The following is a 6,000-nucleotide window of genomic DNA, read 5'->3' as shown; positions in this document are numbered from 1 at the left end:
AGGAGTTGGAGACATTCATATATCCGAATGTCTCCAAATCAAGAATGTTCTTCTAGTCAAGGGGATGACCTTTAATCTCCTAAGTGTCAGCCAATTGTGTGATACGGGTTACACAATTGAGTTTCATCCAAGTCAATGTCTGGTCAAACACATTGACACGGTACTAGTAGGCACAAGAGTAGATAACATTTATCAAGTATCTTTTAAAAGTGCTACTAATGCCTCTGCTAAGTGCTTCATGTCAAAAGAAGAAGAATCATGACTTTGGCATAGGAGGTTGGCCCATGTGAACATGAAGAATATTCGAAAGCTAGCCAACAAAGGATTAGTGCGAGGCCTACCAAGCATCAAGTACCAAAAGACAAAATTATGTGATGCATGTCAAAAGGGTAAGCAAAAAAAAACGTCTCATAAAGGTAAAAGCACTGTAAGTACCTCTACTGCTTTAGATTTATTGCATATGGACTTATTTGATTGTAGTAATGTCATTTCATTGAATGGAAGTAGATATTGCTTAGTGATCATTGATGACTTTACTAGATATACATGGACTTTCTTTTTGAAAAATAAGGATCAAACCATAGATATTTTTGTTTCCTTTTGTAGAAGAACTGAAAATGAAAAATCAACAACAATTAAAACAATTAGAAGTGATCATGGTGGAGAATTTTAAAATCATAGATTTTTAGAATTTTGTCAAGAAAAAGGATATAGGCATGAGTTCTCTACTCCAAGGACCCCACAGCAAAATGGGGTTGTGGAGAGAAAGAATCGAGTCTTGCAAGAGGCTGCACGAAGCATGCTCAATGAGTACTCACTACTAAGCTACTTATGGGCTGAAGCTGTAAATACAACTTGCTATGTGCAAAACCGAGTCTTGATACATAGGTTTTTAGGAAAGACTCCCCATGAACTTTGGTTTGGAAAACCCCCTACAATTAAACATCTTAGGGTGTTTGGTTGTAAGGTGTTTATCTTGAACACCAAGGATTATCTTGAAAAGTTTGCGGCTAAGGCTGATGAAGGGATACTGGTCGGGTACTCTCTCATCAGCAAAGCCTATCGAGTCTACAACAATAGGACTAAATTGATTGAAGAGTCCTCGGATGTAGCATTTGAAGAAATCCCTAAATCAAATAATCAATCGAGGGATGTAGAAGAAATTCAATTTGAACTTAGAAAGCTAAGTCTGAATGATCAAAACATAGAAAGAGTCGAAGTTGACTCCGATGACGATGAGCAAAGGCAACAAAAGGCTCAGGCTGATCCTTTGCCTGATACTGAGTCTTTGCTTGTGCCTAGTGAGACCACTCATGAGGCACCGCCGACGCCAAGGCAATCCAGGATAGCCTCTAGTCATCCCCAAGACCAGATTGTTGGAAACATCCAACAAGGGGTTAGGACTAGATCATTCTTTCGAAATGAGTCTAATGAGGTCGCCTTGATCTCAGAAATTGAACCAAAATTAGTTGATGAGTCATTGCACGATCCTGATTGGGTCATAGCTATGTAAGATGAGTTAGGTCAATTTGAAAGGAGCCAAGTGTGGGACTTAGTTCCTAGACCTAAGAAAACCACCATTATTGGAACCAAATGAGTCTTCAAAAATAAGCTAAACCAAAAGGGAGAAGTCGTAAGAAACAAGGCAAGACTTGTAGCCAAGGGCTATAGTCAAGTCGAATGCCTCGATTATGATGAGACTTATGCTCCCGTGGCCTGATTAGAGTCCATTCGTTTGATGCTAGCTGATCCGGCGGTAAGAATGGGGGACCCACTTCCTGAAGGGTCCCAGCCTGAAGACAGATGGAGGGCTGACTAAGCGGGTAAGGGCCGCGTCGGGCAGTTGAGCGGGTCCAAGCGGAGCCAGATATAACCCAGCCATCGGCTTGGGTTTCCGACGCCAAGGCGGGTGTCTGCCCGGCTGGAACCGAAGGGCCGAGCGGGTGTCTGCCCGGCTGGAACCGTAGGGCCGAGCGGGTGGTCCGTTCGGCCAGGATAAGGGCGAGCATACAAAGGTTAGCCGAACGGCCTATTCGTTCGGCTCGGGATATGGGATGTCAGCAAAGGCATGTCTAATGATTATGCCGTACACAAGATTTCACGATAGAGGATCTTGCCGTCACATCATGGAGAGGTTGATACAGTAGCGGTATGGCCTTATGGATGCCTTTCTGACAGACTCATACCTGGGCATGGTCGAAAGTAGGTGATTGCTTTGATTGGCGTGCCTAGGCTCCTTCGAGAGGTCTATATAAGGTCTCCATTTCTTCACCGGAGGTACACGAGTCTTCTGTTTCTGAGCCACCTCTTTGTTATTCCTCGCCTGACTTGAGCGTCGGAGGGCCGTCGCCGGGACACCCCTCCCGGCTCGGTTTTGTTGCAGGTTCGCCGGAGCACTCGAGGATCTAGTAGGGAGCGCCACATCCCCAGCGTTCGTTGACCCCTGGTTCGGACAGGATCAATTTGGCGCCGTCTGTGGGAACGCACCTGCATCTGAGCAGAGGCAATGGACGAGGCTGGAAGAATACATACCGTAGCACTCTCACAAGAAGAGTTGGACGCTCTGGTCGAGATAAGGGCCGTCAAACTTGTGGAGCAAAAACAGAAAGCAGCAGCCGAACGACCGGAGCAACAAGCAACGTCTGCGTCGGGTGGCCGAGCGGAAGCACCTCCAGCCACTGTCGCATTCCATCGAGCCTTATTCTGTACCCCTGAAGCCGTACCAGCTCGAAGGGATAGAGGATCTTCTTCAGACGAGATGCCTAGGCGAGATGACAGAAAGGGGAAAGCTCTCCGAGCGGACTCATCTCCCGAGCGGATCAATCGTCAATTTTCAGAGGCTATTCTACAAGACCCTCTGCCCAAGCACTACGTGCCTCCGACGATCGGCGAGTACAATGGAACAATGGACCCGGATGATCATCTGGGTAAGTTTGATAACACAGCCACGCTCCATCAATACACCGATGGAGTAAAGTGCCGAGTCTTTCTTACCACTCTCTCGGGATCGGCTCAACGGTGGTTTCGGAGGCTGCCGGACGGATCCATCACAAGCTTCAAGGACTTCCGAACGGCCTTCCTCCACCACTTCGCCAGCAGTCGGCGTTATCAAAAAACAAGCGTAAGTCTGTTCGCCATCAAGCAAGAGGCCCGGGAATCGCTTCGAGCTTACATCCAGCGATTCAACCAAGTGGCGATGGACATTCCAACGGCCACTTCGGAAACCATGATGAATGCCTTCACACAAGGCCTAGTGGATGGAGATTTCTTCCGATCGCTCATCCGAAAGCCGCCCCGGGATTATGATCACATGCTACATCGGGCCAACGAGTACATTAACGTGGAAGAAGCGCAAGCCGCCCGGAAAAAGGAAACTCCAACCGAGCGGGCACCTATTCAGGCCGAACGGAAACAGCACGCCGCTCATCAACCGCCGAGGGGACCAAGGGCCGAAGCAATCCGCTCCCCTCGTGTAAGGTCCCAAGTACAAGAAGTAGCTGCCGCTCGAAGCAAGCCAAAGAAGAAATGGACCCCTATGTTCTGCTCCTTCCACCGGACGGATACGCACAACACAAGGGATTGTCGAAGTCTTCCCTTCGTGGCTAATCCCGTTCCCAGGAAGGCCGAACGACGGTCTCCTTCCATCGACAGGAGGCAAAGGACCCATGAAGCCGACCGGACCCGCACCGAGAGGCGACATCAACAGACGCCCGATCGGCATCGATCTCCAAGGCAGGAGAATCGCCGAGCGTCAAGAGAACGATCCCGGCCGTCCGCTCGGGAAGAGGAAAATAGAAGCAATACTTCCCGAGGCGAGATCAACGTTATTGCTGGTGGGCCGACCGGAGGAGACTCCAACCGAGCCAGAAAGGCGGGCGTCCGGCAACTACAGATCCACGCAGTCGGTTGTAGCCAAGAGCGGGCAAGTGGACCGGAAATCACTTTCGGGCCCGGAGACTTAGAAGGAGTAGAAGTGCCCCACGACGACGCTCTGCTCATTAAAGCGGTAATAGCAAATTACACTATTCACCGCATATTTGTTGACACAGGGAGCTCGGTCAACATTATATTCAAGAAGGCATTCGATTAGCTGCAAATTGATCGAGCCGAGCTGCTACCCATGACAACGCCGCTCTACGGGTTCACGGGTAACGAAGTGCAGCCGGTCGGACAGATCGGTTGGCTACCTCACTGGGAGAAGAGCCGCTCAGGAGGACCAGGACAATAAATTTCGTGGTGGTCGACTCTCCCTCGTCCTACAACGTCATTTTGGGACGACCGGCGCTCGGTGAATTCCGAGCGGTCATCTCAACCTTCCACCAGAAGATGAAGTTCCCCGTCGAAGACAAGGTGGGAGAGGTATGGGGAGATCAGTTAGCGGCTCGGCGATGCTATATAGAAATGATCCGAGCAGAAGCCTGTTCCGCTCGGAAGGCGCCCCGGATCGAGGTACACGCCATAACCGAGAAACCTCCTGCTTTAATTTATGATGAAAAAGAGGAGGTTCAAATCCATCTGACCCGATCGGAGGCCACGACTTTTATCGCCTCTGATCTGGAGGAGGAGCAGAAGGAGGAGCTGATCCAATGCCTCCAACGAAATCATGATGTCTTCGTCTGGTCGACACATGAGTTGCCCGGAATTTCGCCGAGCATAGCGCAGCATGAGTTGCATGTCCGACCGGACGCTCGGCCAGTGAAGCAGAGAAAAAGGGATTTCAGTGCCGAGCAGAATGCCATCATCCGGGCGGAAGTAGAGAAACTTCTGGAGGCCGGCCACATACGCGAGGTGCAGTTCCCGAGCTGGCTGGCTAACGTAGTATTAGTCTCCAAGCCGGGCGGCAAGTGGAGAGTCTGCATCGACTTTCGGGACTTAAACAAAGCATGCCCCAAAGATTTTTATCCCCTGCCCCGGATAGATCAGCTGGTGGACTCTACGGCCGGTTGCGAGTTAATATGTATGCTCGACGCCTACCAAGGCTATCATCAAGTGCCGCTCGCCCGTGAAGATCAAGAAAAAGTTAGCTTCGTGACTGCCGACGGCACATATTGCTACAATGTGATGCCGTTCGGATTGAAGAATGTCGGGGCCACCTATCAACGCTTGATGAACAAAGTGTTCAGGGAGCAGATCGGGCTGAATCTGGAAGTCTATGTGGACGACATTCTTATCAAATCAGTCCGAGCGGCCGATCTCTTCAAGGACATGGAAGAAACCTTCCGAACGCTACGCAAATATGGAGTCAGACTAAATCCCCAGAAGTGCCTGTTCGGAGCAAAAGGAGGGCGTTTCTTGGGGTACATAGTGACCGAACGGGGAATTGAAGCAAATCCCAGCAAAGTGAAAGCTCTACAAGACATGCCGCCTCCCAGAAATACAAGGGAAGTGCAGCGGTTGACCGGTCGGATAACTGCTTTGTCCAGATTCATCTCCAAAACCGCCGACCGGAGCCTACCATTCTTCAAAATCTTGCGCAAGGCTACTAAGTTCTAGTGGGATGAAGAATGTGACCGAGCGTTCGGAGAATTGAAAACATATCTCAATTCTCTGCCTGTACTTGCCAAGCCGATCGGGGGTGAGTCACTTTATATTTATCTGTCATCAACTGAGCATGCTGTAGGCTCAGCACTTGTGAGGGCGAGCGGCGAAGAGCAGCCGGTGTATTTTCTGAGCCACATTTTAAAAGATGCTGAATCTCGTTACACCGGGCTCGAGAAGTTGGCCTTTGCTTTGGTTCTAGCCGCTCGGCGCCTCCGACCATATTTCTTGGCTCACACTATCATTGTCCGGACGAACAGTCCACTAGGAAGAGTTGTTGAATCTAGAAGTGTCCGGTCGGTTGATCAAATTGACGACAGAACTAAGTGAATTTGACTTCCAATACCATCCCCGCTCGGCGATCAAATCGCAATCCTTGTCTGATTTTGTGACCGAAGTGCAAAGGCCAGAAGCCTGTGGAGAATATATGTGGATGGGTCTTCCACTCAGCTCGGAAGAATA

Source organism: Zingiber officinale, chromosome 11A (assembly GCF_018446385.1).
Source record: "Zingiber officinale cultivar Zhangliang chromosome 11A, Zo_v1.1, whole genome shotgun sequence".
NCBI lineage: Eukaryota > Viridiplantae > Streptophyta > Magnoliopsida > Zingiberales > Zingiberaceae > Zingiber > Zingiber officinale.
Note: the sequence above shows the minus strand (reverse complement) of the source record.